General features: G+C 52.1%; 1 long non-coding RNA gene across 2 annotated transcripts; it reads right to left on the bottom strand.

Annotated features, from left to right (window-relative positions):
- Positions 1 to 62: 62 nt before the first annotated feature.
- LOC123357344 lies at positions 63 to 15,686 on the bottom strand. 2 transcript variants are annotated; one of them, XR_006575541.1, is made up of 5 exons: positions 15,661 to 15,686; positions 11,517 to 11,798; positions 9,852 to 9,960; positions 696 to 728; positions 63 to 95 (listed from the first exon to the last, which is right to left on the bottom strand). It is a non-coding gene; the product is annotated as an uncharacterized LOC123357344 (long non-coding RNA). The 2 variants fall into 2 exon arrangements; XR_006575540.1 differs by lacking the exon at positions 15,661 to 15,686 and having other exon boundaries at positions 11,517 to 12,156.
- Positions 15,687 to 24,619: the final 8,933 nt, after the last annotated feature.

Raw genomic sequence — 24,619 nt, 5'->3', positions numbered from 1 at the left:
TATTTATGATGGTGACACTCCCCCCCCTCGCCCCAGCTAATGTAACTGGCCCAGACACTCACCATTCTCACGCTCCATTTCAGTTAGCAGAATCCCTAGAGGGATAAAAGGGCAGAGGTGATATTTAAGTTCTACGGCCAGAAGGGACCATTGTGATCATCTGCTCTGACCTCCTGCATAACACAGGCCAGAGAACGTCCCCAAAATAATTCTGACGGCCGCTCTTACAGAAAAAACATCCAGTCTTGATTTATAAACTACCAATTATGGAAAATCCACCCCAAACAACCCTTGGTAAATCATTCCAATACTTAGGGCAGGTCTATACTCACCGCGCGGGTCGACGCGGAGAGTTCGACTTCTCGGAGTTCGAACTATCGCGTCTGATCTAGACGCGATAGTTCGAACTCCGGAAGCGCTGCGGTCGACTCCGGAACTCCACCACTGCAAACGGCGGTGGCGGAGTCGACCTGGGAGCCGCGGAGTTCGGTCCCGCGGCGTCTGGACGGGTGAGTAGCCCGAACTAAGGTACTTCGACTTCAGCTATGCTATTCGCGTAGCTGAAGTCGCGTACCTTAGTTCGACCCCCGCCCCCCGTAGAGTAGACCAGGCCTCAGTTAATACAGGTGAGATTTCGCCCTGCTCTGTCTGAGATGACCCTACTCTCAGGTAATGTAGTGGGTCCAGACACTTACCCTTCTGATTCTTCATATGAGTTTGCAGGGTCTCTAGGGGGAGGGGGAAAAAAAAGAGGTGAGATTTCACCTTGATGTGTTTATGGTGCAGTTCCTGCTATTCATGTAATTTTATGCAAGAGAGGCAGGCAGTCAAACAGGACCCACAGACAGATCTGTCTTGATGTTCCTTCACTCAGCATCCCTACTGCCCGGGCCCCGCTGACTAGCATTTCTAGGGATTGCTCTGCGTGTCTCCCCGAGGGGCCATCCTCACTGCCCAGACCCCGTCACACTCCTATCAGATCTGGCTGCTGTGGGAGTGGGGTAGAGAAGGTCTCTGTCCCCTCTGTGCCCATCCCCTGAACGGCCACAGCTCCCCCCACCTCCTGACTGTGGGGCCGGGTCAGGAAGTGAGCAAAGGTAATGGGGCATTGACCTGGGCTAGATAAGGGATGGGATCTGGTTGGCTCCATCCAAGCCCAGCTCCTGGCCTTGTGGCTGGCGCCTGCCCCCTGGTCCTAGTGATACCTGGGAAACAGCTCCCCGTAGGGCTGGGGCAGATGGTGGGTGCCTAGCTCAGAAAGGGGTGGAGGTGCCTTTGTCTAGCTGAGCCAATAAGTTACATGCAAATGAGCATCAGCCCCTAAGATCAGCTCTTTCCCACTCGAAGTTCACCCATTTGGACTGTCAGCCCCAGGATCCAAACACAGCTGGAAATGAGAGAACCGTGTGAGGTGAGACACTTCTCTGTTAGCAGCTTCCCCCCTCCTCCATCTCTATTGTGTGAGGCATTCAGAGGGGACCAGTGTTGTTACTGGAGGCTCCTCGACTAAGCCCCACCCTTCAGCTCAGTCCACCACAAGAATTCTTGCAAAGCTGCAGAAACACTCCAGGAACTAGAGAGACAGCCTGGAATTCTGTTCTCTAACCCTAAGGCAATTATATGTCTACGGCTCCCTGGAGAGAAAAAAATCAGCTTGTTCCACGCTGTGTTCCAGTCATTTACCAGACTAGCAGGGTGGGATGAATGAAGAGATGCTGAGAACAGAAAAAAAAAATGACCAGGTACGAAATTTCTCATTCTGCTGCACAGCTTCTCTCCCCATTCATCACTAATGGGAAGTACGCAATCACAGGAGGTGGGGCTGAGGGAGTATAAAACACAAATGTAATATTATTGCAGTAGAATAATTGGCAGAAATGGAATCTCCCCCCACCCCCCAGCAAAGGCTGTTTCATTTAAGGAATTATGTGGGAACCAATACAGTAACACCTTCCTATCAAAGGCAGGGGCGGCTCCAGGCCCCAGCATGCCTAGCGCGTGCTCGGGGCGGCACGCCGCGGGGGGCGCTCTGCCGGTCGCCGGGAGGGCGGCAGGCGGCTCCGGTGGACCTCCCGCAGGCATCCCTGTGGAGGGTCTGCTGGTCCCGCGGCTTCGGTGGAGCATCCGCAGGCATGCCTGCGGGAGGTCCACCGGAGCCACGGGACCAGCGGACCCTCCGCAGGCACATCTGCAGAGGTCCACTGGAGCCGCGGGACCGGCGACCGGCAGAGTACCCCCCACAGCGTGCCGCCGTGCTTGGGGCAGCGAAATTGCTAGAGCCGCCCCTGATCAAAGGATGCTTCTGCAGAAGAACAGAAACCTGCTTTGCAAATCTTCCTCAGATGATGCTCAGTCGCTTCTTGTAATACCTCTAGAGACCTTGTAGAGGGAGCTTTGATTCCTTCTGCGAATGGGTTCCCAGATGCCAAAAGGTGCAAACTTTTAAACATCTTGCTGCAGGAACTTTGAGGCTGCAAGGTCCTGGGATTTTGGATGGCATGCAATGAACTATGACTAATGGCTAAAATGAAGTGATGGGGAAACTGTTTCCAAGGAACAATGGGAGAAAAACTTCGCCTGGGCAGAAAGTTTTCGTCACGAAAACAGGAGTGTGGCTCTTGTACGGCTGGAGGCACTAACTACAAAAGCTGCCTGTCTGAGGTAATGGCAGCTAGAAAAGCTAGCCCCAGGCTTGTCTCATCTGGCCAGTATGAGGAATCTTAACACCTGATGATACTCAGCTGGGGAGTCCAATATGTCTGCCTACACATCCCCCAATGAGGCTGTTACCCACTTTTCTGTGGTGCTAGGACCCCTATAATCACCCTGGAAGAACACTAGTGTAGCTGAGATTACTAGAACATTGTGGTCTTTCGTATTTGTAATGTGGCAGCATCCCGAGATGAGGCCCCCATTGTACTGGGCATAGGCGGCAGGTTTGTATAATTTTTGGTGGGGCCCAGAATGGGTGTAATCTCCCTCTCCCCCCCCCCCCCGCCCTGTAAGATGATATATATATTTTATTAAATAGTGTAAAAATGGATTGGAAGCCATAAGCGTTTAAGTTTCTTTTTATTGCATAATATCACTATAATAAAAAATTATTTAACTAAGAATATCAGTAATTAATACTCTTTTGAATATGGAAACGACCATACACTGTTTATTCAATAATCCTCAAAACAAATACTTTCTAAAATTGCAACAAATATAGCCCCTTCTTTTGTGATGTGCTTTAGGAGGCAGCAAACACTTTTTGTCGTTGTTTGGTTCTTGAAATGAAGTCATCCAGGAGACTTGCAATGTCCAATTCAGAGGTAAAGTTTTTATGAACGTGCAGAAATGTCAAGTGATTTAGACGTTCTTGGCTCATTGTTGTTCGCAAATAATTTTTCAGTCGGCGCAAGCAACTGAATGATCGCTCAGCGGTGCAGGTTGTAGTCGGAATTGTGTAGAATAATTTCAGGAGAATTGTAACTTCTGACAACAGGTCACTTAAGCCTTCATTTTGTTTTAGAAATTGCTTCACTTCACTCACTGAAGTGAGCTGGCAATTTCTCAATCTGCAAATATCACTCAACATTTCTAAATGAAGAAATAGTTTCTCCATGTTGATGTCACCATGGAATGCTTCACTTATTTGGACAATGTCCTGTTTTGAGCCATTTGCTGCCTCAGTTATAAGCTTCTCCAATTTTACTGCGAATGTAAAGCTTTCTGTTGAAAACCTCTGTTCAATTGCAACTTTGCAAGCATCAATGATCTCAACATATTTTTTATGAAAATAATCTTTAGGGTCACTGAAGGTGTGAGGAAGGCTTCCATGGTCGAGCCATCTTGGAGGTTTGCGTTTTCTTGGGAGTGTAGGCTCATCTAAATAAAGATTTCTTGCCTTCTCTACCGTTGTTTCCCAAAAGCGATTGTATGATGAGTCAGTACGCATCCCACTCAACACCTCTTGCAATAGGCCAACTTTCTTCATAACGCTTGTCAATGACACATTTGGGCTTTGAATTTGTGCATTAGCTTCTTCTACCGGACCCATGGCTTTCACAAGAACTGTTAGTATAAAGTATGTTGAAAAAGATTGAAGTTGCTTTGAGAATCCACTACATTTTAAGCCAAATTCATCAGAAGAGTAACTAAGTTCATCTAGGCAGTTCATCATGGCCTTGTAGTTTTGGAGCAGTGATTTAATGCTACTAATCCTTAGTGTCCATCTTGTTGGGCACAATAAAGAAGGTTCTCCTTCACTCTGAAACTCTCTGAATGCTGCCATACGTTTTGGTGACTCCCTGAAGGCATTGATGAGATCTTTCACCATAAAAAACATATAACGACACTCTTGAATATTATGCAGGGCATCCTGCGTGGCAAGGTTAAGAGAATGTGCAGCACAATGCACAAATTCTGCTCTCGGCTCTCGTTCCTTCACTCTGGCTTGGACCCCAGTAAATTTGCCAGACACATTACTGGCTCCGTCGTAACACTGCCCCCGGCAATCAGAAAAGGGCAAATCACACCTGAGAAGTGTATCTTCCACAATTTTGAAAAGAGAAGCAGCATCCATTGTGTCAGTTTGGTAAAACCCAATAAACTCCTCATAAATCTCCCAGTCTTCACTAGAAAAGAACCTTAAAGAAAAACTTACTTGTTCTTTTCTTGACAAATCGGTAGTCTCATCCATTACAATGGCATAAAACTTAGAAGCCTTTATCTTTTGCACAATTTTTCTTAGCGCCATCATTGCCATCATTTCAATTATTTCATTAATAACCTCATGTGATATCCACTTGTATTTTGTGCGATTGAGCCACTGTCTCAGTTCCTCAGAATCTGTACTGCGTAGCAACAAGAGCTGCATCAAATTTGAATCACTGTCATTATGTCCACGTAGTGCTATTCCTTGTTGAGCTAGGTACTGAACACTGGTAAAAATGTTGTGCAGTGCAATCCTAGCTGACTGCGATTCTTTTCTGTAACTGGCTGACACTAGTGCAGAAACATTTACCTGTGATTGCAGAGCAGCATATTTCATTACTGCTTCCTTGTGACAGGAGGATTTTTCGTGTGATGTAAAACCACGCAATGCATGTTTCCAATTTTGAAATCCAGATGAAATAAATGTTGGTTCAGCCTTCGTAGAAAATATTAAGATCTTCTTTTCAGAACAGTTTTTGCAGACTGAGCAAAAAGCTCTGTTTAATTTGATATTGTACTCCAACCACTTAAATCTTGATAGCCAAGATTGCTGAAAACTCCTTTTCTTATCATCTTGTGGATTTGCCACTTCTTTCTTTTGTATAACTTCAGTTTCAAAGCTGGGTGTTGAACTCAGGCCATCACTTGATGAATTACCCTTTTCTTCTTTTTCTCTGGGTAACTTTATTAAGAATTTATCCATTGTTGATCATTAATGGTCCTACAAATCAAGAATTTGTTGTTGGGATAAAATGAAGCTACAACACGTCGGTGCCACAAGATTACAAGGGTCAATTAAAAGTGGAAAGTCAGAAGCAGCACTTGCCTGCTTCAATATATTATACTTTGTTGTACCTGTTGTGATGAAGTGGGAATGTTCTTAATGTTTTCTCTGAATACTGTGTGAGTGCCTCAGTTTCCCCCGCAAGGTGCCAACTGAAGGTGTTGGGATAAAGAAATCAGGTGGCCTCCTGGTCTGGAAGAGACACAAAGGCCAGAGGAGGGGCTAGAGGGACTGTCAGTTTGGAGCTGGCTGGGGAAAGAGAGAGGCACCCAGAACTTGGGCTGGGTTCTGACTGAGGGGTCCTGTTTTCTGTACCTACAAGCTCTGTTTTAGACTGTGTTCCTGTCATCTAATAAGCCTCCTGTATTACCAACTGACTGAGAGTCACGTCTGACTGTGGAGTTGGGGTGCAGGACCCTCTAGCTTACCTAGGAGCCCCACCTGTGCGGACAGCGCATGCTGAATGCTCCGAGGTCAGACCCAGGAAGGTGCAAGCTTCTTGCCCTGGAGACAGTATGCTCAGAGAGAGGAGGCTCCCCCAGAGTCCTGACTGTCTTTGTATGGAGTAGTTCTAGAGCAGGGGTCACCAACCTTTCAGCAGTGGTGTGCTGAGTTTTCATGCATACGCTTTAATTTAAGGTTTCATGTGCCAGTAATCATAGATTATTAGGGTTCGAAGGGATCTCAGGAGGTTATCTAGTCCAATCCCCTGCTTATGGCAGGACCAATCCCCCAATGGCCCCCTCAAGGATTGAACTCACAACCCTCCGTTTAGCAGGCTAATGATCAAACCACTAAACTACGACCCCAACCCTCCCCCCAATACATTTGACTGTTTTTAGAAGGTCTCTCTATAAGTCTATAATATATAACAACTACTGTTGTATGTAAAGTAAACAAGGCTTTCAAAATGTTTCAGAAGCTATATTTAAAATTAAATTAAAATGCAGATCTTATTAGTTTACTGTGATCCTTGCCTTTGCTTTTCCTTGTTGAGTTTTCCAATGTCTGGTGGCACCTATTTAGATACTTTAAGTTGCACACAGGCTTCTGAGTTATAATTTGATAACTGGCTGGCAGGAGGTCAGAGGCTGGAACCCCAGATTGGCAGCTGCGGTGAGTGGAGTTGGTGGCTGGTAGGGCTGAGCAGGGCAGGGGGCCTGCGCTGAAACTCCAACTGGAAGCAAGGTGAGTGGGGTTGCGGGAACTCTGGCTAGTAAGGGCCAGCAGAGGGAACCCCAGAACGAGGTTGGGCTGAGCAGCTCAGCCTGCACCACATGCCATGAAAAATCAGCTTGCGGCCAACCCCTGTTCTAGAGCATCCCAGCATCCTCTTCTACACCATGCGCTTCCCGAAAGTCTGCACAGGGCACTGACTCTCCCTCCTCTCTGGCCTTTGTCTTTTTTTCCAGGCATTAGGAGGCCACCTGATCTCTTTGTTCTCCAACACCTTCAGTTGGCACCTTGCAGGAGAGTGGCCCAGGCCATCAGTTGCCTGGAGGCAGGGTTGCAGCCCTTCTCTGTGCAGACACCATCACACTGGCCCTCTAGGGCTTTACAACAATCACACCCCTTTATCCCACCATCTAGAGCCTTAAGAAATACATTGGGGAAACTGAGGCACACAGACAGTATTCAGAGAAAACACCTGTATACGACCAGTTACATACTTTGAAGGGTGTAAAATAATCAAATATTGTGCTAAATACAATGATACTCCAAACAGCTTCAGTTGGCACCTTGCAGGAGAGTGGCCCAGGCCATCAGTTGCCTGGAGACAGGGTGTTGGCCATTCTCTGTGCAGACAGCATCACACTGGCCCTCTAGGGCTTTACAACAATCACACCCCGTTATCCCACCATCTAGAGCCTTAAGAAATACATTGGGGAAACTGAGGCACACAGACAGTATTCAGAGAAAACACCTGTATACGACCAGTTACATACTTTGAAGGGTGTAAAATAATCAAATATTGTGCTAAATACAATGATACTCCAAACAGCTTCAGTTGGCACCTTGCAGGAGAGTGGCCCAGGCCATCAGTTGCCTGGAGACAGGGTGTTGGCCATTCTCTGTGCAGACAGCATCACACTGGCCCTCTAGGGCTTTACAACAATCATACCCCCTTATCCCACCATCTAGAGCCTTAAGAAATGCATTGGGGAAACTGAGGCACACAGACAGTATTCAGAGAAAACACCTGTATACGACCAGTTACATACTTTGAAGGGTGTAAAATAATCAAATATTGTGCTAAATACAATGATACTCCAAACTGACCACCAAATTTAAGTTGCATGTTTTTCCCCTCAGGTGAGGGTTCTGGGGTGGGGCTGGGGATGAGGGGTTCACAGTGCAGGAGCGTGCTCGGTGCTGGGGGTGCAGGCTTTGGGGTGAGGCAGGGCTGAGGATGAGGAACTTGGGGTGCAGACAGGCTGCCCCAGGGCTAGGGCCAGAGAGGACTCCCCATCACCACCACTGGCAGCAGCAAGCTCCAGGGGAGGGACCCCTCCTCTCCCCCCTGCCCCCCACAGCACACTCACTCTGCACCACAGTCACTGCATATGTTCCTTCCTAGGGCCCCTCAGGTCCAGAAAGCCCACTCACCTCCCCTGTGATGGGTACTAGGGGGTGGGGGTTGCCATCACAGGTAGCCTTCCATGTTGCTGCCCCTCACCATAACTTCACTGTGGATGGGGCTGCCCCTTGCCCAGCATGGGGCAGAAGTGGGGTCTGCATGGTGGTGGCTATGGGGCAGGGGAGCAGGGTGTCATAAAATTCACCCAAGCCCCAGCTGCTCAGGTAGGTCTATGAATCCCCCTCCCCCATCTGCCCTGTGGTGGGTGGATGCTGGAGGGGAGGGGCACTGCCTTCACATATGGCTTCCTGCCTCCCTGACCCCTGCTGCAGCCTGCAGCCCCTCACTGTAGCTTCAGTGGGGAGGGGGACGAACGGTGGGAGGGGATGGCATGGGGCTGCCCCTTCCCCAGCATTGGGCAGGAGTGGGGGCTGGGGGGGGAATCATAGGGTCAAACACTCATGGAAGCCCAGGACCTGCTCAGGTGGGTGAGGTCAGTCTCCGAGTCCTGGCCGGAAGTGCCCTTTGCATCTCCTCCAGGTAGGGGGAGGGGAGGGCTGCCAAGCATGGCACAGCCCCCTCCCCTCCCCCGGCCACTCCGGCCAGTGCTCCAGCAAGCAACAGCAGCCGGCAGCAGCAGAGGCAACAGGCAAGGCAAGGGAGAGAGACATGCCTGCGTTTAAGCCTCCAGCCTCCGGGGTGGGGTAGAGGAGAGGGCTGCCACCAGCACGGCGGGCCCCCCTCCCTCTCCCCCTCCCTCGGAGATGGTACAGTCGAGACACACAGACGCAGCTGCCTGCGTTCAAGCAGTTAAGCTCTCTGGGGCCGGGCGGGGCGGGGAGGGGAGGGGGGAAGCTCTCCAGCCCTGGCGGCGGCGGCGGCGGCGAACATTGGTGGGGCAGAGCCCCTGCTTGGGATTTATTCATGGGGCTAAAGCCCCAGAGCCCCATGTAAGTCAGCGCCTATGGTACTGGGCACATCACAGAGACAGAACATGCCGCAGAGAGCATTCTCTTCCCCCCTCACTTCTGAAATGTGACACAATGAGATCAGTGAGTGAAATTCCCTAGTTGAGTTCTGTCTGGCGACTCCCTGCAGACGTGCACCTCTCCTCCGATGCCCATGCTGTTACCTGTAGGTCATCCAAGTCCATATGAAGATGGACTTCCTGCCTCAAGGTGCAATGGAGATTCCTTGAATGTCTATCAAGTCCAAAGGACCTTCTGAGCCAATGGAGGACTAGGAGAAAGACTTCAGCTTTTTCTTTACCCTACTGCCATTGCCTACAAGAGAATCTTTGCTCGCTGGTTATTCTGGAGTTCTTGCACCTTCCTTTTGAAGCAGCTGATGCTTGCCACAGTCAGAGACAGGACCCTGGCTTGGATAGACCCCTGGTCTGATTCCATATGGTCATGCCATTGTTTCTGGCCAGACACCACTGACAGAGCTAATGACGTGAACTAAATGCATGTGCACGCTGAGACTTTGGCCATGTGGAATCAGACCAGAGTGGCTTCAGCATGCTGCTTGTACTTACCTTTCCACTAGGGCCATACAAAGGTGTTCCAGGAACGCTGCCTAATTTTGCATTGGACCCAGTGTGTGGTTCCATGTCATCAGAAAGAAGTCCTGGAGACACATTTTCAGAAATCCCACTTGGGATGACACTGATGCATGCACCAGCAATCCTCGCAGCTGGAGATAATTGGCTGTGGATGACGACTGCCCAGGAATGGCTGATGCAAATCTTTCCCAAGCGCACTGCAGTCTCCCTTCTTGTTCCTTTACCTTTTGCTCTGCGTTGTGTCCAGATGCAGCAGATGGCCAGGACAATGACAAGAGCCAGGATCACTACCAGAGCCACCACCCAGGGAGAGACCCGTGGAAAAAAAGAGATCTGCAGGAGAAATACTGATTTAGGAACAAACACATGTAGAATGAAGACAGGACATTGAGAAAATGGTGACACTGTGACTGGTTAAAAGAATCTCACAGTGAAACACAACGTGAAATGTGGCTTCTTTGAGTTTTATTATTAAGCCAATGAAATTCCGAGTGCTAATCTGGTTACCAAACATGGGTAATTAATAAGAATGGGGATATTAGTGGTAGGCACGGGGCATGGCAGAGCTCCACTACACCCATCTGCCACTGGTGTAACTTAGAGCAGCCCCTAGGCTTCTCTACCAGATGTCAGGGCTGCAACCAGTGCAGACTGGCCCTCGAGATCAGAATGCTGTAACCAGTTACTGATGCTCCACGTTCTCCTGTGCTCAGGGAAGCTCAACCACACAGGGATTTTAATAACAACAAAACCTGAGTCTGAGGACGGGTTTACATTGCAGTGCAGACATACAGTGTGTTCCTTGCTCACTGGGGGCAGGGGTTTCCTACAGAATCTAGAATCACTAGGGGGTGATTAATACAATATTCCGCAACAGTGGCTATGCAAATTTCCCAGTCCTTGAAGCTTGACCTTCTGGGGTATAGGAGGAGGGACGGGTTTTACCTGTTTCCAGGAAGTTGGGGGGACAAAGTGAGACTTTTGGAATAAAAGGCAGTTAAAACAGACTCAAGGGTCAGGGCTTTCTTCCTGGGTGAGCAAATGGACAGCACCTTCTTTACACTGGTGCTGGAGCCTGAGCAGGGGAATCACAGTGAGGTGCAGAGGGGACTGCACGTCTAAGCCCCCAGTCTGGAAGGAGAGAGATGCAGGTATCTGCCTACGAGAGATGACAGCTGGGAGCTGGAAACCTTAACTGGATGCCCTCAAGGAAGACCAGGAAGGGAGTCAAAGGTGACTCTGTGAAACTGATGCACTGGGCATGCCACAGGGAAATGTTACAGCCCTTTGAGATGGAAGATGAATAGTGCTTTACAAATGCAAAATTATTATTACAGTGACAAAATATTGGTTCTATAATAATTGTTATTAGCTAGGAAATAGTACAAAAAGCCTGAACTGTTTTTCTAAAATGTTAAGCTGGATTTAGGTAACATTTTGTATTTACACGTTATAGGCTTGATTGTTTATGCCTAGCAAATCTCCCTATCAATTTCATTGTACAATGAATGCAGGATCAGGCTCACAAAATGAAACAAAAAAAGCCGTATGTGCACAGGGGAGGTCCAGGTTATGTTGCCTGTGGAGTTCTGCATTTCCTGACTTTTGTGCAATTCAATACAAGTTACAGTTTGAACCCTCAGTTCTAACTCTTTAAGGCAATGGGAGTTTTGCCAGGGTCTGAACTGCAGTAGGGGATCCATAGTGCAGCCATTTTACATGTCAGTCTGAATAGCCCACAAACGTTCCATAGAACTATTTTGAGTCACCAGGTATATCCAAAGAGAGTTGAGGATGCTCAAGACCTCACTACTAGGAGACACTCTAGTAAGTGCTCCCCACTAACATCTGCAGTGCAGTGTCTCAGTCTGTACATGTGCGGCACTGACCTGCTATGTAAATTGCTGACTCTCTCTCCTGGTTGACACGCGGGTTCCTAACACAGCAGGACACTTTCTGGTTGGACTCTTCTGTTATAACAATGACAATCTCTGTTTGAAACAGGCCACTGGCTGCTTGGGATATGTTTTCAGAGGCTGATGGTAAGAACTGTCCCTGAAGATCTCTCCACTGAGCCTCGGGCTGTGGGTACCATCTGGATGAACGACACACCACCTTGATCCCTCCGTCCTGATGTCCCTCCACAGAGATGTCAGGGCCAGAGCCCAAGCCTAGAGGGGAATGCAATGAACTGATGTTAATTCTACAATATTGTGTTATGAGCCAAATGTTTCATGACAGTATCTTCAAGAACACCCCTTTGGGAAGGGGGGAGGCATGGATTCTCGTAAACTAGGAATTTCTGGGACACCTGGAAGATGTGAACAGCACTGACCGAGGTAAGGAGGAGATGATGTAGGACAGGGGTGGCCAACCTGTGGCTCCAGAGCCCCGTGTGGCTCTTCAGAAGTTAATATGCGGCTCCCTGTATAGGCACCGACACCGGGGCTGGAGTTCCAGGCGCCAACTTTCCAATGTGCCGGGGGTGCTCACTGCTCAGCCCTGGCTCTGCCACAGGCCCTGCCTCCACTCCACCCCTCCCTTGAGCCTGCCATGCCCTCACTCCTCCCCCTCCCTCCCAGAACCTCCTGCACGCCATGAAACAGCTGATCGGGAGGTGTGTGTGGGGGGGTGCTGATTAGTGTGGCTTCCCATGGGTGGGAGGCGCTGGGAGCAGGGGGTGGGAGCTGATGGGGGGCTGCTGACGTATTACTGTGATTCTTTGGCAATGTACATTGGTAAACTCTGGCTCCTTCTCAGGCTCAGGTTGGGCACCCCATATGTGTGGTATTGTTCTATCCACTCTCAAGGCCTGATCCAGAGCGTAAGGCCTCACATTAACAATCTGGGCTTTGGATTAGGCCGGGAAGAGCTCTGTAGTGTCAGACTAGGTTGGTTATAGAGACCATTTCTTTTTGCTTTAATATGATCGATGCTCTGCATTCTCAATCCATCTTGTGTTAATGAGAGTATTTGAGTCTCAGGGCGAGTCTACTCACAGGCTGGCACCAGCAAAACGAAACCAACTTCAACTCACATCTTTGGTTCTTTCAGTGCAAGTCAGTGTGTAACACTCTTATTTTGTGTCTCATTTTTATTTCATTTAAATCAGTTGTGAAATGGGACACTGTTAATCTGAAACGACACACACGTAGACTCGCACTGACATCACAAAGGTGTGGATTCAAATTGATGGGCCGAGTTTGTGAATGCTGTTGGAGAAAAACTCAGTTCTCATTCTCTGGTTGGGTGCAGCAAAGTCAGATACTTTATTTCTCGAGCAATTGCATAGAGGGAGGGAGTGCGCTAGGATCCAGGGTTTCCCCCTCCTAGGCAGGTCTCTCCACAGGTAAACAGTTCCAGCATTTATACCTTTTGTTACAGACAATAAGAAGCACCAGCTGCATTTTGTTTATACATAGGTCATCCTGATAACATATTTTTCTCACTTATTTTGACTCTAATCTTATTTACACAAGGTCACAACAACTTCTCACACAGTTCCTTCCCACTCGCCTCACATAATCCTCGCTTCTAAAAATCTCGCGTTATTAGGGTCACAGTTAGCCTGACTCTTGCTAACAGAGACTGTCATGCATTAAGATCCCCTACAAATCCCTGTCAGTTCTTGTTCTACTTCCACAATGCCTTACACTCAACTCAGGGCTTAGCTACACTTACTGTTTGCAGCGCTGGTAGTTTGCAGCGCTGGTCATCCAGCTGTGTAGGAGCAGCGCTGGTGTGTGGCCACACTCACAGCTACCAGCGCTGGTGTGTGGCCACATTTGCAACATTTGCAGCGCTGTTGGGAGTGCTGCATTATGGGCAGCTATCCCAGCATTCAAGTGGCAACAACGTGCTTTTCAAAAGAGGGGGGTGGAGGGTGGTGTACTGTGACAGGGAGCGGGGAAGAGAGAGAGAGTGGATTTTTGGAGCCAACACTGTGTGTTAGTTTCCTGGATTGAAAAATCACAAAATGTTCGCGAGCCCTTAGTCTTAACTCTTAATTGCAAACAGCCTGCCTCCAACACGGACTCCCCGCTGTTTCACTCACTCCCTGGGGTGTACTGTGACAGGGAGCGGGGAAGAGAGAGAGAGTGGATTTTTGGAGCCAACACTTTAGCTTCCTGGATTGAAAAAATCACAAAATGTTCACGAACCCTTAGTCTTAATTGCAAACAGCCTGCCTCCAACGCTGTTTCTCTGTCAAGCAAACATTCACTCCCTGCCTCTCATTTGATCGTTCACAGCCAGGTACAGATAGCTCCTGTTTGCTGTGATCAGTGTTTGTTTTTTAGATAAGCAGTTCAACGGAGCTCCGATCGGAGTTCACAACAAAACAAAGAGAGGCTGCATAACAAAACAAAGAGAGTAATTTAGTTAAAAGCTTTCTGGGATATCTCCTTATTCCCTGGAGGCCAATACAAGCGCTGGTGTGTGTCCACACTTGATGAGCAGCGCTGGATCACCAGCGCTGCAATCGCTACACCCCAACCTGGCCAGGTGTACAGCCAGTGCTGCAGCCAGGGAGTTGCAGCACTGGATGTGCCTTGCAGGTGTGGACGGTTACTAATTGCAGCGCTGGAAAGCCTCTACCAGCGCTGCAACTTGCAAGTGTAGCCAAGCCCTCAGTGGCATCTCTCTGTTATTCTGTCTGTGTTTGTAATGTGACACCTTTTGAACGCTGTACCTAGTCGATTCCGAAAGTGCAGGGACTGTTCTAGGTCTCACTGGGCACTTGACTTAGGGGAAAATTGGAAAACCAAATAGGGGACAAATTAAGCCTCTGCCAACTGATTAGCCCAACCACAACTTCAAGCCCCTTTGCAAGTGTCCAGAGATCAAACTTCCAGCATAACTAGTGTGTCACACACTTTATATCTTGTGTAGGCTGAGTGCATCGCACGCATGAGGGGCTCCTTGCGTACCTCCATACCCCCCACAAGTCACTGTCCCATCCCCCTCTACTTCAGGGTCTCCCTGCAACTCCCCCCAATCTCCCCCATACCAGGGGTTCTGTGTGCACACCCCCATTCCCACTTCCCCCAATGCTGTCCCTTTCCCCCATGCCAGTGGCTTTGTTTACTGTCCTATTTCCATGTCCTCCACACTGGGGTCCCCATCCTTTCCATCATGCCATGGTTTCTGGGTGTCTCTTCTCCCCCATAGATTGGAAGGGTAGGGTGGATGGCTGGTGCCCTCTCTCCCCTGACTGGAGCAGGTATTGAGGAGGCAGGACACTGGGAAGGAGGAAGGAAGGAATGACCTCTCCACCCCCTCTGGCTGTCCCTGCTGGCTGAGTATCCACCCCATGGAGGGAGAACAATTATTTCTCTTCTAACACTGGAGGTGTCAACATGATAAACTCTGTTGGCAGAGTGAGTAGGGCTGTTATGCTTCAAGGTGTTAATGGTGCCATCAACAGATAACAGCTCCATATGGCCCCCATTTCCCCCCATTTTTGTTTTCTGATTGTCCCCAAGATCAACAGGATTCTGGCCTTTGATGCTGAGAAAATTCCCTAAAATGTTGGAATTGATCAGAAGTGGCATTCAGTCCCTTTGGCCCCACTGCCTCTCATTGACTGCTGTTCTGTCATATGTGCAGATCCTTCATTTTCTCTAAGGACCAGGGATAAGCTGCTACATAACCCAGGAGGCTGATAGTGTGAGCAGGGGTAAGGGAATCAGTTTTCCTTTTAACAATGCTATAAACAGGCTTGGTGCAGCAGCTGCATACAAGAGGAATCATGTGGAGTAGTTGTGAACCACCTAATTGACATGCATGAAGGCTGAACTCTTCCATAACCTTCACTTGCAAAGCAAAGTTTAGAAGCAGCCTCAGCGTACAGAGCATTCCAGCAAGCCCTTCAATGTGTCCTGAGAGCAGACACTGACTCTACTGGGAAATTATGGGAAGTCAAAAGAGAATTCAAAGAATTGGCCGGCAGAGAAACCACAAGCATTGTTTCCCAAGAGCTCTCTATTTATTATCCTTTCTGAAGTAAAAACAGCAGTGAAACAAGTTACTAACCTTCCACCTGCAGGAGCACTGAGGCGTCTTGAAAAAAGGTAAGTGATTGAAATAAACAAGCGTCAGACCTTCGTCAGAAGGTCGGATATCACGTATTCTCAGGGAAACACTTCCACTGGTGATGTCATCTTTCAGCAGCTCTGTCCTTCCTTGATAGTCCAACATCTGATTTTCATACTGATCCTGCCCATTTTGGTACAGGTGCACAACTGCAGAGTCCTGGGATCAGACCCATCTCACCTCCATGCTGTGAGCGCTCATCCTGGGGGAGAGGTGGCAGGGCAGGACGGCCTCCCCACCGACAGATGCTGTGATTGGACGATCAGGTCCAGTCACTGTGAACTGTGCTGTGAAATGTGTCAGGGATAAAAAGTCAATTAAATCAAAGAGGAGCTGAGTGGTGTGTGAATTCAGCAGTAAGACCCACAGTAAGAGAGAGCATCGTGTATTAGAATGCATGACATGTACCCACGCAGTGCCCTACACACGTGTACGATGGCAGAGCTCATGTGAATTTTATGCATTACTTGTCTGATCTCTGACTATGGCTCAACACTTCTCATGGACACCCTGGGGATAATGGTATGTGGGGCCTGATTCTCTGATACGCCAAGGCCTTTTCATGCTGCTGCAGCACAGGAACCGTCCCAGCTGCTGTAGAGATAGTGTAAGCGCTTGCAAAGTGTAAAGATATGAAAACAGATCATCACCACCACACAGGTGGTCACTTTAATGGGGGGGTCTCTGTGTACAGACTCAACATCGACCTGTAGTGGTGCTCCCTGTGTTCTGTGTATTCGAAGCTGCCAGAAACCAGCCAGAGCAATAGGCTGGATGAGTATCTAGGCCTGAGAAGACTGAGTAGAGGCAGCAACAGTGGTGAGCTGGAGCCGGTTCGCAAGAACCGGTTGCTAAATTTAGAAGCCGGCGTAGAACCAGTTCTTAAAGGGGCGGGCGGGTGGCCAAACTCTGATCTGCGGGCCACATCCGGCCTGTCTGGGCCGCTTGAGCTCCCAGCTAGGGAGGCTGAGGCTCGCCTGGCCCCTCCCCCGCACAGAGCCACAGGAGCCCTAGGGAAGCGGCGGGGGGGCTCCAGCAACTATTTAAAGGACCGAGGCGGCAGAGGCAGCTGGAGCCCTGGCCCTTTAAATAACCCCTGGAGCCCCCTGCTACCCCAGGGCTCCCCTGCTTCGACCACCCCGGCCCTTTAAATAGCTGCGGGAGCCCTGGGGAAGCGGCAGGACTCCAGCAGCTATTTAAAGGGCCGGGGCGGTAGAAGTAGTGGGAGCCCCAGGCCCTTTAAATTGCCCCCTGGGGAAGCCAAGCCACCCTGGTGTGGTGCACCGGCTCTTGCCGGTACGCCGTACTGGTGCATACTGGCTTACTTTCGCCTCTGGGTAAGGGGGTGGGGCTGCAAGCTCCAGCGGCTGTGCGGCATCCATACACAGCAGCATGGTAAGAGGGCCGGCCGGGGCTGGGAGGAGGGGTTGGATAAGGGGTAGGGAGCGGTTGGAGAGGATGGAGGTTATGGGGGGTGTGTGTCAGGGGATGTGGAACAGGGGACTTGGGTAGGTGTGGGAGTCCCGTGGATCTGTCGGGGCGGTGGTGGCTGAGGTTGAGGCAGTCAGGGGACAGGGAGTGGGGCAAGTTGGGTAGGGGGTGGGGTCCTGGGGGGCAGTTAGGGTGGGGGGGGTCTCGGGAGGAGGTGGTCAGGGGACAAGGAGGAGTGGTTGATGGGTTGCGGGTTCTGAGGGGGGCAGTCGGGGGCAAGACGTGGGTTGGGGTCAGAGGGGTGGGTGGCAGGGGGGAGACAGGCACGTGGGGCTTGTACTCACCACGTGGTTCCCTACCAGGTCTTCGGCAGCACTTCGGCGGCGGATCCTTCACTCGCTGCGGGTGAAGGACCTGCTGCCGAAAACCCAGAGCGAGTGAAGACCCCTCTGCCGCCAAACCACCGAGGACCCGGTAGGGAACTGGTTCTTAGGATTTTGGGAGCTCATCACTGGGTAGCAACCATGGTTATTAGGGACCCAGCTGTGCCCTGCAGTGTCTCCATTTGTGTAAAGAGTGTGAGACACCAGGCGGGGTGAGCAGACATGGTTTGCAAGACAAGGCAGTGATGTGAGATGGATGTTAATAACCAGCAATAGACCAGCAGCAAACCCAGCGAGGAGGCCGGAGCTCCTACCTGACACCAGCCTCTGCACCTGTAGACCGAGGCAGAGAGCGACGTAGCCGGGCAGAGCAGAGCTCACTGTGGAACCGGGGGAGAAGGAGGGAACCTTCCCCATCATCATAGCTGGGTCTGGGGAACAGGAGAAATAACAAACCAGATGGCGGGTGAGTGTGATGCAGTGACAGTGCCATGGAGCTGCAGGGAGGAGCTAACAGGCCTCACTGCTGCCTAACATACACCCAAAGGGAAGGGATTTTCCCTACAGTCCTCGTCTGCCCCGGCTCTGAGCTAAAACCCCCGAGCTGCTGTCTGGTCTGTTTAGATTGTACGAAGCTCTCCAGGGCAGAGATGGTCTCTCACTATTGGTGTGTCCAGGGCCCAGTACAATGGGGCCCCCCATCTTGGTTTGGGCATTTAGGTGTTACCGTAATCCCAGTGAATGAATAAATAAGAAGGGAGGTATTAAGGGAAACAAGCCAGTGCAGGCAAAGCTCTTGAGCTTAGGCCACTTATTGCTTTGGGGAAAGCAGCTCCATCTTCCAGCAACATCTGTCCCAGGTGAGGGTTTTCTGGGGATCTCGCTACCTCGGGGCAGCGGGGGGCATTCCAGTGAATAACATCACCCTTTGGCTTTCTGAACAAGCTCCTTCTCTGCGTCCTGGTCACACACATCAATGTAACATCAGCTAGAGCAGGGGTCGGCAAACTTTGGCTTGCGGCCCGTCAGAGTAATCCGCTAGCGGGCCACGAGACAGTTTGTTTACATTGACCATCCGCAGGCATGGCCACCTGCAGCTCCCAGTGGCCGCGGTTCCCCATTCCTGGCCAATGGGAGCTGTGGGAAGCGGTGGCCAGCACACCAGGGGTCAGGCAGTTCCTTAGTGTATGTGGTTTGAGAACGCCTGGTGGAAAGGACCATCTGTCACAAAGGTGAGCTCACCTGCATGGTAAAATATATGGGATCACCCAAGAGGACTGTGACTCCATGTTAATGCTGGTACAGTGCCTGAAGCGTTTACACTGGATACTTGGTTGGTGAAATCTCCATACAGACCTCACACCCAATTTGGGGTTTGTTCCCTGCTTCTTACCAGTCTGCCCGAGGCTGGTGCTCGTGCTCTCGAGTCACTGGGGACAGCGTTACAGAGAGAGGGGCTGTGACTTCCCCACGGTCACTGAACAGGTCTGTGACAGAGCCAGGAACAGACCCTGTTAGCTCCAGAGCCCCGTCACCCGCAGCTTGGAAAGGCCCCCGAGCACACTGTATTAGGCTGCAGGAAGAGGTGTGCAGGGACTGCAGCTGAGCTGCCCTGCCCAGACAGCCTGTGCATCCATGGACAAACCACCTCGCTGGGGGGGTGTCCCCTGGGTCAGGAGCAGCCAGTGTCCAGCCCTGTGGGGCTGCGCTCCTGGCTCATACCTCCAGCACTCACTGCTGCCCCTCCCTTACCAGCTGCACTGTTCAGCCAGCCCCAGGCCTCTGTGAGGTCACTTCCCCCCGCCTCCACCACCTCAAACCTTCAAACTGGGACATGGTGCACCAGTACCAATCAGAGTGCACTAGTGTAAATTCTGTCTACACTAAGGGTTTGCACCAGTGCCTAAAACACCAGGGTGGCAGAGACCTTCAGTGCCCAAAACAGCAGTACGGTGGCACTAGAACCTATTTCTAGCTCGGTCACAGACAGCCTGGGTGACCTTGGACACGTCAATGTTTCTCCTCCCAACTTTAGTCTCTTTCCCCAGCTGCCCACTCACTGGGGTCTCCTCTCTCTCCAGAGCTGCTCACCACTACAGTCTGTGTGGGTGTCCCCAGAGCTAAGGCAGGTCAGCTCGGGAATAGTCTTACAAGGGGGGCTGGGGAGTCTCTGTCCCTGGAAGTTTTTAAGAACAAATAGGACAAAGCTCTGCCAGAGACAATCTACATATACTTGGTCCTGCCTCGGCAGAGACAGCTGGACTTGATGACATCTTGAGGTTCTGTCCAGCACTACATTTCTAGGATGCCATGCGATATATACGTACAAAACACAACATCCAGAGTAAAACCCACCACAACATAATGTCAGGAAACTCAGAAAAAAAGAAAAGAAAAAACAAACAACAAAAGCCACAGCATAAAATGACAATACAGAGGAAAAGAAAACACGATGCAAACTAACACACCCTAGGACAATATTACACAATGGAAAAAAAAAAAAGAGCTCATCTCAAACCAGCACAACACAGGCACCAAACATGCTGAGGCAAAACAATTCACCATAAAACTGCTCCACAACATGGTGCGATCACAGTTCCAAATGGCACCATGCAAAACAGCTCAGCGTAGAACAGGACACAGCACAAAAGAGAATTATTTCAGTGTAGGCCTGGAAGGGATCTTGAGAGGTCGTCTCCTCCAGCCCCCTGTGCTGAGGCAGAACCAAGTATCCCTAGACATTCCCAGACTGGTGCATCTCTAACCTGGTCTTAAAAACCTCCAGTGAAGGAAATTCCACAGCCTCCCTTGGAAGCCAATGCAAGGCAAACACTGACCAAAACAATGCTGCACACACACACGCTGGGCCTGGGGTTAAGGGGAGAGGCAAGAATTCAAACAATCTGGGTTCAGTTCCCAGTTTTGCCCCAAATTCTCCATGCAAACTTGTTAGACACCGGCGGCTGGCCCATCCCCGCTGACTTGGGCTCACACGGCTCAGGCTGTGGGGCTGTTTAATTGTGGTGTCCATGTTCCAGCTGGGGCTGCAGCCCAAGGTCTGGCCCCCTCCCACGTCCTACAGCCTGGCTCCAGCCCGAGCCCAGACATCTACACTGCAATTAAACAGCCCCTTCGCCTGAGCCCTATGAGCCTGAGTCACCTGGCATGGGCCAGCTGGGGGTTTTTAATGGCAGGGTATAAATACCCTTGGTGTCTGTTCAACACCTGTTACAATGGGGACCCTGATCTTGGTCAGTGTGCAGAGTCCTGACCAACAGGGGAGGGTCATTACACCAATTGAATCTATTTCCCTATGTTAAGTTCTCCTCACACCTTCTATGGGCCATCTTAATTATCACTTCAAAAAGTTTTTTTTCCTCCTGCTAACGATAGCTCATCTCAATTGATTAGACTCTGCCTGTTGGTATGCATACTTCCACCTTTTCATGTTCTCTGTATGTATAAATATCTCCTGTCTGTGTGTTCCATTCTATGCATCCGAAGAAGTGAGCTTTAGCTCACGAAAGCTCATGCTACAATAAATTTGTTAGTCTTTAAGGTGCCACAAGTACTCCTGTTTTTTTTGAGCTCAGTCAGGGGCTCTGCAACTCCCGGCATTACAGGATCCCTGATTTTGTTTAGGGCCCCTGCAGTATCTGGCAAAATATGGGGCCAGGATCTCTGTCAGGTTCTGTGCAGTGCCCAGTACAGTGGTGGGGTGTGATCTTCATTAGGGTCAATGCAATGCCAGACTCAGCAGGATCTCTGAAGTGCCCAGCACAATGGAGGCAGCGGTTTGGGCCGCAGTCATGTGCTGCCTGGCACAAGGGGGGCCGTGATCTCGGTCCAGGTCTCAGTTTTACCTGGCACAACAGTGGGGTCTGATCTCACCTGGGGTCTCTTCAGCGCCTGGCAGAACAGGGCCACACTCTGTACGATAGGAGCCCTGATCTCAGTCACACACCTGGAGAGAAAAGGGGGAAGATTTTTGAGAATTTGATATCAGTATTTCAGAACTGAGGAGAAAATGGGACACAAACTAAATATTTGCCAATATAAGGGACAAGCATCATGTGGGGAGATTTTATGTCACCATTCAAGAGAAAAGATGGGAAATTGGAGGGGATTATACAAGGATATTGAATCAACAGAATGGGATGGATTCTTCTTGCCCCACACTCACATGGCCGGCAGGGAGCCCTGGGTGATGTCTTTTCACAGGGGAAAGGAGGGGGCTGGAGTGAGAAAGTCACTATCAGTGGGGAGGGGCTGGCAGTGGGGTCTGGGAATGTGACTAGCAGGTGACGGGCGGGGGGGGGAGAGTAGCTGGGACTGGGAAACGTGGGGCTAGGCAGTCTGGGGCGGGGTGGGGCCCTTGATCCTCCCTCCCCTTCCTGGCCCTTCCCAGGCCCCGCTGCCAGCAGAGAGTGGCCCCCCCAGCGCAGCCCAGAGGTGTCTCTGTCTCAGGGCCCCCCCAGCCTCTTCCCATTCACCCTCTGCCCAGCTCAGGAATCACTCGGGGGAACCATTTCCCACCCGCACAAGGGCAAATCCCTGCAGGTGGAAATGGGGGAAACCCCCAAACCTGAGACCTGAACTGGCCACTGGCGAAGGGGAGAGAAAATGGGGCACAATCGGGGGGGGGGGGGACAGGGAACTTCTCAGGGGTTGGGGGAGGGGGGGTCACCCTGGGCGCTGCTCTTGGCTCTCTGGGGAGAAAGGGGGCAGGACGGGGGAGGAGGGGGGGTCCCCACGGGAGGGGGCAGCGGTAAATCCGAGGGGATCTCAGCCCCCCCCTTTCTCTCCCCGCTCCTCGGGGGGCACCTGCCCCCCCCCCCGGCCATGTCCGGCCTGCACCGACATTTCCCGCCCGCCCCTCCCCCCAGCCCGGTCTCACCCCCCAGCTCCGCCCGGCCCCACGCAGGGACCCCAGTGGGCCCGGGCCCCTCCCCCCGGCACCCCCCCGCAGGGCCCCAGGGCAGAGCCTGGCCGGGCCCGGGGGGCGCTGGGCTCCTGCGGGGGCAGCAGCTCCGAGCCCCCCACGGGCGCTGCCCCCCCCCCCAGGGAGCAGATCCCGGCGCTGCGAGATGCCGGGTCCCCCCCGGGCACTGGGGCAGTCACCGCCCGGCCCCGCCCCCGGGGCTCGCTCCGGGGCCTGGAGGCTGCAGCTCCGCAACGGGGCGGGCGGAGCTCGGGGCGGCCCCAGGGCGGCTCCAGCGGGGCAGGGCCCGGGCCGGGCACGGGGGTGGGGGAGTTAATGAAGGGCTCTCCCGCCGCGATCTGCGCATGCCCAGAGCTCCAACGGCACCAACCCTCCAACGGCCGGGAGAGGCTCCAACGGCCCCGCGCGAGCCAGGCAGAGCCGCAGCGGCCCGCACGCATTTACAGCTCCGCTTAGTCTCTCCCCCCAACGTCACTTCCGGCTCAGGGAGAGTCAGGAACTACATCTCCCAGCCTGCCCCGGGGCAGCTTCCGTCCTCTTCGCAGCCCAGGTAAGGAGGGTTCCAGCAGCTGTTACTGCGCATGCTCCGTGCGAGCCCCGCTGTGGGCGGGAGAACAAAGCTGCTGCTGCCGCCTCTGTGAGAGCCGGACCTGGGCTGAGCCGCTGCTGCTCCCCGGGGGGGTCCGGCCGGGGGGGTCCGGCCGGGGGGGGGGGGGGGTTCACCCGCTGGGCCCCGCCCCCCGGGCAGCCCCGGGCTCTGCCCGCCCCAGCCCCGCCCGGAGCCCCCGGGGAGTGAGACCCCCCCGGGGGGGGGCACGTGACTCTGCCCCGGGGAACCCGGGAGAAGCCTCGGAGCCTCCTCGGCCCCAGCGGAACCGCAGCAGGATCCGCCCCCCGCTGGGATGGGGGGGGCGGTGCATTAAATCGCTCCCCATAGCCCTGTGCTACTCCCGGGCACTGCGCATGCTCAGTAGCAGCAGCTGAAGCCGCTGCCCTTTCCCCCTGCCCGTATCAGCCGGAACGTTGCGCTGGGGGCGGGGCTGGGACGGGGCGAGGGAGCGGGGGCTGAGCGGGGAATTGATGGTGGGGGGAGTCAGGCAGGTGGGGGCGGGGCTGGGGGGGCTAAAGGGAAGATCCGGGCTGGGGGGGGCACTGGAGTTGAGCTGGGGGTGCAGGGGGGGAGGTCATTGGGGCGGGAAATATGAATTGGTTTGTGCAGCCAGGAAATTCCCGTGTGGGGGGAGGGGAGTTCACTGAATCCTGCCTTGTTTGTGCCCCGTCTTCCCACATACAAAGTCTCTCCAGCTTTTCCCCTTTTCCCCCGGTCTCTCTGTATTTCTCAAGTGTCAATTCAAAATCTCTCCAATGGGGCAGTTTTTCCCACCCATTTTTATCTGCAGTGATTTGTCCTCATTTAGGTGGGAAATTGTTGCCCTGAGTCATTCCCCAGCACATGGCTGCCCCTGGAGTGGGGGTGGGAGGAGGTGCCCGTTCTCTGCCAAGGTGGGGATGAGAAGAGCACGTGTCCCCCATGGAGACTGTCCAGACCCCATTTCCCAATCCCACCACTGCCGCCAAACTACCAACACAGTTTCCCCCAGCCCTCAGTTGCCAGTCACCTGCCCGTCCCCCACTTCCGCCCCCTTCCTTTATCCAGGGAGCCTTCCAGCTCCCCCCGCCCCTTAAATCAGCTCCTCACAGGGCTCCCTAGAAGGGAAGGAGAAAACTCGAAAGAGGTTCCTGCTGGCGCTCACGTCCGTGAACCCGAATACTCCCTCAGTCCTCAAAGAGAGACCCAGAGAAGGAGACTTGCTGCAGCAAAGCCACAGGGGTCTCTGAGGTTTCCCTGGCCCCTCGCCCCATCCTGCCTGGCTGATGTCAGCATCTCTCTGTGAGGTCACCACCTCCCCACCGCCTTGGACCAATAGGCTGAGGTCCTGCCAAAGGCCTTTGTGATGTCACTGCCACGCCCCTCCCTTGCTGGGCTAATGTCCTGCCCTGGCCAGGCACTTTGGAGTTTTGAGCTACTCCCTGTGGATCACCCCACTCAAGGAGCTTTTCTGCAGAGCATCCTCAGATGTCTGAGCACACGAGTGCCATGGCAACGAACTGACACACGTGACACCAAAATGAGATCATTAAT

Source organism: Mauremys mutica, unplaced genomic scaffold, assembly GCF_020497125.1.
Source record: "Mauremys mutica isolate MM-2020 ecotype Southern unplaced genomic scaffold, ASM2049712v1 000524F_np12_subseq_1:157659_obj, whole genome shotgun sequence".
NCBI classification, from domain to species: domain Eukaryota; kingdom Metazoa; phylum Chordata; order Testudines; family Geoemydidae; genus Mauremys; species Mauremys mutica.
The sequence above is the reverse complement of the archived record's forward strand: the minus strand, read 5'-3'. Positions and strand labels throughout refer to the sequence as shown.